Below are 12425 nucleotides of genomic sequence, written 5' to 3' on the forward strand. Positions count from 1 at the left end.
TTAAAAAAAACTTTAACTTGCTTATTGTTCGAAAGCGGTCTTCCATGTATTCTCCCTCCACACATGCTCCATGTAACAGTGATGACATTCTGGGCATTACAGATCTACAGGCAGCAACTGTATCATGCATTATACAGGAACAGTGAAGATAGATTCCCCATGATACTGGCAGAAGCTGCCCTGTGAGTACACTGCAGTCCGGTTCATTTTCTACCAATTGCTGATCTGTGACCATTTGGCCCTTATGTTTGTGTTGCTAAATCAACCAGTGTCGGTTGTCAAATATTACTTTATTGAAAACAGAAAAACAATCACAATGTGTCAGCAATATAAATATTGAATTTTATTAAAGTTTTTTTTTTCTTTTACATTAACACATGACATTGGTGCATCCCAGTATATCATCACAATATTTAATTGCAACTGTTTGAGTCATATCTCAAAAGTATGAGTATCACAACATTACAACCACAGCATGACGTCCATACACCGACGATGATGGCACCTTCTCTTTAATTACCTGTATGGACAGCACTAATTAACTAATTCATGTGTTATGGCATTTCCTATAACAAAAATATACACTCTATATTGTGAAGAGATAGATTGTGAATGAAAACCTTTTTATTACCACAGCTTATGTCCTAGATGGCAATCTACAACATTGGTTTCAGCAGGCAGAATACTGAGAAATTTTAGATTTAACTGCAGTAGATATAATGAGTTCTATTTGCCTGTAGCTGTGATAGAGACTAGAAAACAATGGCTAGTTTATTAGAAACATCAACAGTCGCCCAATATTACACTGAAATGCAATGAACACTTTTTGTTCTTCACCAGCTTTGGAAATGTGATCTTCCAGTAAGAATCACTAAACTCTGAATATATATGTGTGTGTATAGCTAGCCATATTTATACACACATTTATGCAATACTTTTGCCAACTTATGCACGCTGGACATATTTCAATTAAAGCTGTTAACACAGAGGAAAAACATCCCTCTGCACAGCAATCCTCCGAGCTTGTCAATCTACTGACAATGACATATCTGAAATGACTGATAACAGGGAACAGCATCTTGCAGACAGCTGCGCAGCAAATATAAATACATTCACAAGTATCTGAAGTTCTGTTATGCTTATTCATGTGCCTTTTGTTATTCGATCAACTTACATTTTTGTTTTAAAAAGTGTTCAGACTTTCTGAACATTAGGTTCCTTACTATAATTCTTAGCACAGTTAATACATCTTCCTAATCAGAGGCACCAATGTAACTCTGTCATGTTGTAATAAGACCATCAATTGTCGCATTATTTTTCCAATTTAGAATAAAAGTCTCTTTTAAAAAGTCTATCTATCTAGTTGCTATGGAAAAGTAGCAAGGGCGTGGCTACAGAGAATCTAACCCCGAGTTTCAAGCAAATATTTCATTAAAATTAAAATAAATTTTATTAATAACCACTTATGTGATATACATAAATTGGTATATGCCAGTATAGCTAAAAACGTATACATTTTGAAAATAATTCTCAATTATAACATTATACCATGCACAAGTGTGACTACAGCTGTTGTACAAGGTCGGCCCCAGGTATTCTGAGAGCCTGGCATTGCTCCTGAGAAGATTGAGGGGATAAAAAATAAAAAATTAGGAGTTATCCTTGAAACAAAAGTGTCTTGAAAATCAAACTAGAAAAGGTTCATTCTGCTGTAAATGTACTAACTGGTAATATATGCAATCTAAAAATATTTTCAAAAGCATAACTTAAGTATGCAAAAATAGTTTACTTTTCATCATTAAATATTACTAAGAATATGCTATGCTCTAAAGACCCTCAGGGACTTACTTCTGCATTACTATTTAACATACGACTTTAAACTATTATTTTAAAAATTAAGGTAAATGGTTATCGTAGCCTATATTGTCCCATTCAAAGTTATTTGGCTTTCAAAAATAAAAACAAATTTGTTTCTAAAACCATCAACTGGTGGACTGCAATACTATTGGATTCTGCTGGCTATATTTTGCTAGTTAAAAGGTAAATCAGATGTAGAAGAATACTTTTAGTACACTTATGTCATACATTTATTAGCTTGCAGAAAATCAATGCACTTGGCTCTGCTTGATTGGGTATTCAATTCACATGGTACTGACAGAAGCCCACTATTCAGTGTAATATCCACTGTTCACCAAGCCTGAGTCAATGTATTAAAAGGGCACAAAGCCAATTGGCTAATAAATTGTGCATGTGATCCGTAGATTACCTGTAATGGCTTATTTAGGGCAGTTTTATTGCACTCAAACATAAAAATAAAACCAAAAAACCTTTGTAGCACATCAGTATTATAAATGAACGTATACAATTTGTGCTGGTAAAACAGACATTTCAGTGGGCGGTTATGTTCATCCAGAAAAGGAAATCACAAAAAAAAAAAAAAATTGTACCATTTTAAAACACAATTATTTTAAAGCAGTTTGAGTACTAAACATTCTCTGAGATTTGGCTGCTGCCATCACATAGCAAAATATGTGATTAAAAAAATTGTGCCATAGAGTCTTCTTTCATCAGCCAACCAGGTCCATTCAGGGATTCTGGCAGGATTTAGGATCTAGAAGAAAATAAAAGGTTTTATTAATTTACATTATACTTTCCTCGGGACCTAAGAAAACATTGATTCATCATTTTGGTGAAGTGGGTATGTTTCAAATGAGCCTTAGGAATTAACACACTGATTTTTTTTTTAAATGCACTCTACAAAGCTCACCATGAGAGTTACCAACTATAATTAGCTTTTATCTAACTAGTGGAACAGGCAAGAAAAGTTAATGTCTAATTAATTACTACAATTTAGTGAAGATCTGCACCAAAAATATTGGACAGGGAATATGGCCAAAACACAATAAGAGGGCATCTGCATCACAGGGTTGTAAGGATGGCGGTGTGGCCAGTGCAGCTGCAAACCCAACTGCCAGGTGCCCGCTGCATTGCAAAACCAGCGGTGCGTCCGGCTCCTACTCTCCGGATACCCTCACAGCTCCAGCACTGCGTGGGGACTTTCTCATTACCCGCTATGCACTAACACCTCCCTCCCAGGCATAGCCTGACAACAACACATGGCAGCATTAGCTCCAGGTACCTCAGAAATAGAGTTTATATCACATGTATCCGTTACCCCAGAGGTAGGCTGCAGGTGTGGAACTACAAATCCCAGCATGCCCATCAGGAACAGACTCCCATATGCTATCCAAACAGTAGATATTTGTAGATTGTTCTGTATTTCATGAGACTCTTCCAATGACTTGAAAGAGGCCAACATTGCATGCTGGGTAGTACGCCTTCTATTACTACGGTACGGGCCTGTCAGATAAAATATTAGATAGATACTGGATAAACAGAAGACCCAGAGGTCTGATCTGGATCCTCTAGGCTTATCGGAATCGGCAATGGCCTATAGAGCAGCAGACTAGATTTCAGTGTGTTCCCAGATGTATAACCTCATGCAGCCTGTTCAGAGTGGAGGGGAACTTTGCACTACCTGTCCTCGGGAGATGGGAGCACCAGAGAGTGCAGCTGAGTGGTAAGGCTCAGAGATGAGGGAATGTAAGAGAGTCTGCAGAGCAGGTGTGTATGTTGGGGTTGTACAGATGTAATGTGGAAGTTATGTTGTCAGACTAAGCATACAGAGCACTATAACATTGCTATTAGTCATGGGCAAAGTGATTCACTGAACTGAGTTGAGACACATGACTCAGTTCAGTGGAGTGTCTCGAGTCACATGACTCATTTGTATTGGAATGTATTGCAGAGACAGTGCACATGATTCAGTGAGTTGCCAGAGAGACTCAGCGCAGGCAGACCAGTGCTGGTGACTCATGGAGGGAGTGACTCAGTCCAGTCCAGCTAGTTATTCAGCTGCATTGATTGGGGGAGGCAGCTGCTTATGCACTGATTGTTAATAAAATATTAACATAGATTCAGTGTTATGTTGATATATTATTAATAACAAATTATTACTAGTTACTGAATATGCACATTACTTCTGGCTTAACAGCCATGAAGCACATATCATTCAGTCACAATCACATTGAGCAGGAACAGTGAGCACTAATGAGTGATAACCAGTGAGGCTAATGCTGAATGAATCAGATCCGTCCACTGAGTCTACACAGTGTACAACTGTCTCGACTCACAGGCAGACTCAGGAATCAGGATGAATGAATCAGGCACAGCAGTGCAGCACTCACTGACTGGTGAGTCGTAACTGCTCCCTCGCCTCTCTCCCACTGGGTGTAACCTAGTATTGCCACTGGCCAATCACAACGACACACTGAGTCTCCTCCCACTGGCTGAGAGAGGCTACTGCTGCAGCTGTCTTGACTCATTAAACTGTGAGTGACTCGAATCATTCATACTTCCTGATGATTCGAGTCACTGTGTTGAGACAGAGAGTCAGTAGCCATCTCTAATTGCTATACTGATTTCAAATCTATACACTGTTGCAGTAAAAGTTGTTAGTGAAACTAACTTTGACTGTCCTTCTTTCTGTGCTTCTACCCCCTCATGGTTCTGCCGTTTTATCCTTGCTTGGATATCTTCATCTGAAAAACAGAAAATTCCTCAATGTACCACAATGTATACAGATGTGTCCTCATGCACCTACAGTATATATCACATGGTGTGAGACGTCCGGTGTGACTGAGATGCTCCGAGGAGTGGCGTACCAGTTTGCCTTTAAATTTTGCATATTCGTCGCATCGCAGGCGCAATAAGCTGCACACATATGCCATAGATACTGGTCTGGGACTTTAACCATAAAGGAATTAGTTTTACATGCATACAATGTCACAAGATGAAACATAATGGGTCTCATCATGTTTGTAGGTAAAGCAAAAAAAAAGCAAGAAGCTGGGCAAAACCATGCTGCACTGCAGGTGGGGCAGATGTAAGATGTGCAGAGAGATTTCGATTTGGGTGGGGTGTGTTCAAAGTGAAATCTAAATTGCAGTGTAAGAATAAAGTTATTTAACATTTCTGGGCTACTGTACATGCAAAAGCAGCCAGTATTTACCCTGCACAGAAACAATATAAATGTACTTGCTCCCCTTGTATGGCAACATTGTTTGTTACTTGCTTTTTTTGCTTTACTTACAAACATACATCCGGCCTAATGTGTGTGCTAGCAATGCAGTCATGTTGCTTCTGGTTATTTTATTTATGTGAATAACACACACATTTTGAGCAAAAAAAGACACTCACACCTGAGTTGCCCAGGACCTGGCACAGCTGAAGCCACAGGGTAAAAGGACACATACGTACATGGGTAAATCCAAGGACATCATACAGTGTAAATAACACAGCTCCTTTTATTCACATAAGAAAATCTACAATCAACTTTGCAGGGCAAGTTTGTTAAGATACTGGGATTACTTTTCAATTGCCCATGCAGTATAACCCCAATTAAAGGACTTAGTCAGAGCTGCTCGTAGATGTGCGAAAAAACACACATCTACAATGAAAATCTCTGACATGCAAGGGGACGCATGGCACAGGGCTAATCTGCCCCGCATGCCAGGCCCTAGCCCCCCCCCCCCCTGCAAAGGTGCGAAAGCACTGCACAGCAGCGATGCTTTCACACCTGGCTAGTAGCTCCCTGCCTACGCAGCCTAGCTGCTGCTGTCAAGACCGACGGCTACCCGCTATGTTTTGGGTCACAGCGGCTGATAGTGACGTCACGCAGCTGCAGCGGCCTGTCCCAGCAACGGTCTGGACACGCCTGCATTGTCCGGACCGTGCCCCACCAACACCACCGACACGCCCGCCTCTGCCTGTCAATCAGGCAGAGGCGATCGCACCAGTGAGATGCTTCACTGTGTGCACATGCGCAGTGCGGCCACTACGTGTGCGTACACCACATAGGGCTTCCGCCTGCGATCGCTGCCGTCGCAGTGACCAGGTCTGAATTAGGCCCTAAGTCGGGAGATGCCATTTAACCACTTAACTGGCTAATGTTTGTTTCCAAAAAATGCTCAGAAATTGTAGGCTTATATGATTGAATTAGGTTATCATCTATTTAAAACATATCCAACATGATTTAATGAAATAATAATCCCATGCGGCTGCAGATAGGGGCATGCACCAGGCATACACAGGGATGCAGCTACTGCTGCTTATTTTACATTTCCTCGGAGTCTGCAGAGAAGAGCAGGCGCCAGGTGCATATTAAGAGGCAACAGACCTTTGATCAAAAGTGTTAGGAAAAACACATGGAAAAGGAAGCTTTCTTTGCAAAAGAAGTAGCAAGTATTGTGAAAGCACAAAAAGATGGCTTTTAGGAAATATAAGCGGACACAAAATAATGAAGAATTTATGGATAAAGGTGGAGCCGTCGATTTAGCTTTTCTAGACTTTAGTAAGGCTTTTGACACTGTCCCACATCGCAGACTGCTAAATAAACTCGAAAGCTTGGGACTGGATACTAAGATGGTTGAATGAATAAGATCTTGGTTGCAGGATAGATAACACAGAGTTGTAGTAAATGGAGTGCATTCACAGGAGGTAAATGTTACCAGTGGAGTACCCCAGGGATCTGTACTTGTATCAGTGCTTTTTAATATCTTTATTGATGACACTGCAAATGGCATTGAAGGGAAAGTATGCCTTTTTGCAGATGACACAAAAGGTATACAACAGGGTAGACACACCGGGAGGGGTAAAACAAATGATTGAGTATCTAGGTAGACTAGAGGAATGGTCAAGTGTGGCAATTACAGTTTAATGCCCAAAAATGCAAAATCATTCACTTGGGTCTCACAAATCTAAAGGCTAAATATAGTATTAATGGCACTATACTGGAAAACTGCTGAGGAGGAAAGGGATCTAGGAGTCACTATTTCAGGTGACTTAAAGAGGCAGGTAAGCAATGTAACAAAGAAATGAGGAAGGCTAGTCAGATGCTTGGTTGCATTGGGAGAGGAATCAGCAATAGAAATAAATAAATAATAATGCCACTGCATAGGTCATTTGTATGGCCTCATCTAGAATACTGTGTACAGTTCTGGAGGCCATATCTTCAAAAGGATATTAATACATTAGAGACTGTACAAATAAGGGCAACTAAAATGGTGCATGGCCTACTTTACAAAACATATGATGTAGAATGAAAGACTAAAAAATCTCAATATGTATAGTTTGGAGCAGAGAAGGGAAAGGGGGGACATGATAGAAACTTTCAAATATATCAAGGGGTTTAACAAAGTCCAGGAGGGAAACATTCTCCAAGTGAAGAGAAGCAATAGGACACGAGGACATGCACTGAGACTGGAGGGAGGTAGGTTCAGGGGAAATCTGAGGAAACATTACTTAACAGAAAGGGTAGTGGACAACTGGAATAGCCTCCCATCAGAGGTGGTAGAGGCTAAGACAGCAGAGCAATTTAATCATGCATGGGATAGACATAAGGATATCCTTACAAAGAAATAAGGATCAAATAAGGTTTGAGATAAAAAAAATATGGAAAAAAGAAAAAGAGGGGCAGACTAGATGGGCCAAGTGGTTCATATCTGCCATCAAAGTCTATGTTTCTATGAGGTGGCTGCTGCTGACTTTCTTGGCGCTTGCAGAGAGGAGCCGATGCTGGGCACACAGAGATGACTGCTGCTGACTTCCTCGACACCTGCAGAGACGAGCAGGCACCGGGCACACAGAGGGGACTGCTGCTGACTTCCCCCACACCTCCAGAGAGGAGCAGGCACCAGGCACACAGAGGGGACTGCTGCTGACTTCCCCCACGCCTCCAGAGAGGAGCAGGCACCGGGCACACAGTGGGTCTGCTTCTCACTTCCCTGGCTCCCACAGAGAGGGCTGCTGTTGACTTCCCCCGATGCCTGCAAGCGGGCGCTGGGCACACATTTCCCCCTGTGAGTGCTCCTTTCTGCAGTCGCTGGGTGGTAGCTGCTGTACTGGATGATCACTGCAACCAGCAGACACTGGGAGCAGAGCCATAGGTGCAGAAGGGTCAGGAGGTCCCTCTAAGCATGCGGCTGTTGGAAGATTATTTTCCAGCAGTCGCACAGTAGGCGTTTCTGACTGGTTCCATCAGTTGGGACCATGTCAGGGAAATTCCAGCCTGGTGTGGGCACATCTGATGCGACCACACCAGGCAAGTGGTTATAGCAAGTAACTAGTAACAGTATACTGCATTATCCAACTTAACTGCCTGACTAGTTAGCGTGGATGTCTGTGTACACCTCGGGAGGGTGTGAGCAGGAATCCAATAGTTGCAGATTTACAGGATGGTCAAATTAATAGCTCCTGACACTCATCCCAGGAGCTTAAAAAACTCACGCTGAATTAAATTCCCCGCTTTAAGAGGTGATTCAGTCAAAACATTACAGGACCTATTTTATGTTAGAGCATCAATTTTAAATTAAAATGTAATTCTATTTTAATTGAATGCATGCACAATTTGTCAAATTTCATTTTGGAAAAAAAAAGGTTGCTACATTTAACAAATGAATGAGTAGTTTTAACATACAGTAAAGGTCATTGGAGAAAAACTCACCACATGAATGTCCTTCAACATCATCCAGAAGATTGGCTGTGGAGGCGGCTGTTCCAAAACTGCAGTTTATGTAAAGGATAAAACAGCTGGGTGTGAGGATCACAAGCTAATGCTACCATTTTTATATCATGTTATTTTGCACTATGAGCCAGTCATGGGGACAGTAGTGATTACTCAGTGATCAAAATCAAATGGCAGTACAATGTGAGCACCAATGTTACAGAGAGGACAGGGTCCCGGGATGCGGTCAAGATGCCGCCGGCCGGAATCCCGGCGGTCGAAATACCGACGCCGGAATCCCGACCGCTACAATCCCGACATATTCTCCCTTCCGTGGGTGTCCACGACACCCATAGAGGGAGAATATAATAGTGTGCCGAGCGTGGCGAGCCCGCAAGGGGCTGCGTTCCGCTCGCCACCCCTGTCGGGATTGTGTGGTCGGGATTCCGGCGTCGGTATTTCGACCGCCGGGATTCCGGCCGGCGGCATTTAGTACTGATCCCCAGGGTCCCATGTGCACTCTCCCCAGCCTGCTACTTATTGTAGCCAATTAACATGAATTGCCATTTGCTAGTCTTGTGAAAATAGAAACATGTTGCTACAGTTTGTGCTTTAAGATAAGGTACTGGATCTTCTATTTGTTGACAGTTAGATAAAGGGAAATAATGTCGGTTCTGGCAATACACTTTTCTAAAACCAAACAAACTAGAGATGTGTTTGTGGCTTTAGTTTACAGGTTCACCAAATTGCTCTATTTTCGGAGAATGGTATCGCATATGCTTTATAAAGGTTACGAAGCAGTGATGGGAAACAGATGGCCCATTGGGCCTTCATCTATGGCTCTCTCTCTCTCTGTGCTCCATATTCAGCCTTAAGCTGGGTGCACACTGGGCGATATATCTGCTGTAAGCACAAACAGTCAATTCGATCAAATGGCCAATATATCACTAGCGTGTCGGTGAGTGTATACAAATAATATGTCTGTGAACAATGTCAGTCACAGACATACCGTGTCAGCTGTTCAGCACAGCCGATGGCCGATATAAATGCGCATCTGGCTTTGTGTACGGGTGGTCTACCACCCATACATTGGCTGCAGGGGCTTACGTTACAGCTGGGCAGGCAATTCAAATGCCCGTCCAGCTGGATGACAAGACCGATATTTCATACGGCCAATCGGTAAGTGTATATTCTAACCTGGATCGACGGCTCTGTCCGCCGACATCTCGCTCTAGTGTGTACCCAGTGCACACATCTGTCTATTGGAAGTAGTGTTGAATGAAGAGAAACAGGAGCACAGTAATACAAAAATACATTCAAATCAAATACTTTTCAGGACCCTGTAATAGAACAATTATTATTTTAATCAAAAATGGTATAAGCATGCAGGAATCACAGGGACACAGCAAACACAATGTTGCTGACTATAAGGGATAAATTTACTAAAGCGGGGAATTGGTGATGTTGCCTATAGCAACCAATTAGATGCTGTCTATCATTTTTGTATTGCCTTTTACAAAATGATAGACCGCATCTGATTTGTTACTATGGGCAACATCTCCAATTCTCTGTTTTAGAACCTTTAGTGAATTTACCCCTAAGAGTCCACTTATGTACTAAAAAGTACAGTATGCTTATCATGTATAAAGGCCCAATGTTGGGAGGTACAGTATACATGCAGGAGAATTGCATTGTGCAATATCAAAGGATACACTTGGTGTTTGAGCAAATGCTTTCTCTTGGATTTCCTCATCTTTGTTTTCTCTGAAAATGCTCTGGCAATCTCCAGCAATTTCTTCCTGGTTGCTGAAACAAAGAAACCTCTCCTCAATAACAATTCACAGCAACTGCAAACGCCAATAGCAGAGATTGGAAACAAAATTACATTGTAAATAGAGCCTAAATTGTTATTTTATCTTATGTATATCAAGCACCAAAGCTGCTACACAAAACTAAGAAAATGCAATATTGTTAACAATTGTAAAACAGAGCCTTGCAAAAAGCATAAAACACATAATATTATATATGTAAAAGTGACAACTGTAAAGTTTTATTATAAGATTTTGCAGGAGTGACTTATGTATGACATTCGCCGCTAAACTTACAGTGGTATGTGCCTTATGAACAAACACATATTACATACAGGGATGCCACAACCTTTTTGGTTGGGAGGGGTTAAGATATCATTTCATTCTACCACCCCTAAATCGCTGAAAGTTGCCCTCTCAGGGGAACCTATGATTACCTGCCACACCACCTACCTGATGACAGAGATATCTATCTAGAAAGGCGGCCGCCGTCAGCTTACCCACGAATGACTCACATGTGCGGCTGCATCGCAACTGAGTTAGCTGCGCCCATGTGTGACCCGTTCATGGGAGCATACACAACCATGCAATCCTATGGATCATGGTTGCATACGTGGTACAGACTTTCCAGACTTTCATCTGAGCCCAGTTGGAAATGGGGGGAGGTCAAGGGGTACCGTGAGGGATGAGGGTGGGAGGAAAAAAGGGAGCTTACAAAGGTGGGAGGAGGAAGAGGTGAGGAACATATGAAGTGGAAGGTGAGAAAAGTGCCCCCCCCCCCCCGGGACCAGCCCACAGTAACTAGCCACACACTGTAGGGGTTGGAGCAAGGTATAGTGTTGTGTGGCCAATCCCAGGATCGGGACCGGCAGGATCCCAGGATTTAGGCCAAAAATCGGCCAGGATCAATCCTGGGGATTTCGGGATCAGGCAGCCCTTTGTTTTTTTAATGCCAGGCAGCGTTGAGCGTCCTCAGGATGCTCAGACGCTGCCCGACACCCTCCTTCCAGCTCCCCCTATGCAGTGTGACGTGAGTCAAAGGTCACGCTGCACAGCCGTCACCTGCCGCATGGAAGGAAGTGGCCAACCCTCCCACCCTCTCAGGTATCTTGGTGAGTTATGGGGTGGGGCGGCTACACAGGTAAAAAACAATACTGGGTATCCCAGGATTGACCATTTTTCAATCCTGATACCCGGGATTGAAAAAATGGCCCGGGATTGGCCACCCTATATAGGGGGGGAGTAGGGACGTGGAGGCAGAAGGAGATGGGCTGTGGGAAGGTAGGAGGTGGAGCAGACTGGAACAGGTATTACTCTGCCCTGACACTGCCTGTATTAAAATGTAGATGGTGGCTGCACTTCGTCCCACGGCCCAGTACTTTGACTGGTACCTCTCATAATATTTGGAGGTGAGCCCCCCTTCCCCTTCCCAGTTCCAGTGCCTAAGGTTACATATGATCACCTTTCTTACGCTGTCCTGATATACTTTACTGCCTTGGTTCCACATGGTCCCTAACAAGTTAGCACTCTGTCTAGCAGGGTTCTATACTTGCATACTCTTAACAAATCATGTTTTATGGAATTCACTGTCACAGAACATGTAGGTAATGACGGTACTATTCACCTGTTCATGATGCATTTGTGTTTGAAGAAACATCTTAAAAAGCAAAGCTAAAGGTGGGAGTGGGGCAATCTGAACCTTCATCTGATTAACCATATCTTATCACTTCATGATCTGGTTGATGACTAGGAATTTGTAGCTTTTTATTAACCAAGAAGTAGGTAGAATATCATGGAGCATATTTATTAAGCGGTGTACTGCCATTAAGCCTGTGAAACCTTTCTGTGCTAAAATTATCCAGAATCATCAGCTATCGCTATGGATAAATTATATCTAAGAGGGCATGACGCCATAAGTAAAATATAAAAGTGGAGACCATCGCTGGATTAAGAGAAAGGTGACAGGGGTGGTCGTCCCGGAGGCGCCACACAGTGCTGTGAAAAACTGAGGAGTCCCCTCTGGTGGCTCAGCTGTTTTGCCGCCAAGGATCTCC

At 42.6% G+C, this 12425-nt stretch overlaps 1 long non-coding RNA gene across 1 annotated transcript; it reads right to left on the reverse strand.

Moving 5' to 3' along the window:
- Positions 1-321: 321 nt before the first annotated feature.
- On the reverse strand, positions 322-10370 carry LOC135018629 (uncharacterized). Its single transcript, XR_010216292.1, has 4 exons — positions 10276-10370; positions 8564-8622; positions 4529-4601; positions 322-2611 (listed from the first exon to the last, which is right to left on the reverse strand). It is a non-coding gene; the product is annotated as an uncharacterized LOC135018629 (long non-coding RNA).
- Positions 10371-12425: the final 2055 nt, after the last annotated feature.

Source organism: Pseudophryne corroboree, unplaced genomic scaffold, assembly GCF_028390025.1.
Source record: "Pseudophryne corroboree isolate aPseCor3 unplaced genomic scaffold, aPseCor3.hap2 scaffold_3258, whole genome shotgun sequence".
NCBI classification, from domain to species: Eukaryota; Metazoa; Chordata; class Amphibia; order Anura; family Myobatrachidae; genus Pseudophryne; species Pseudophryne corroboree.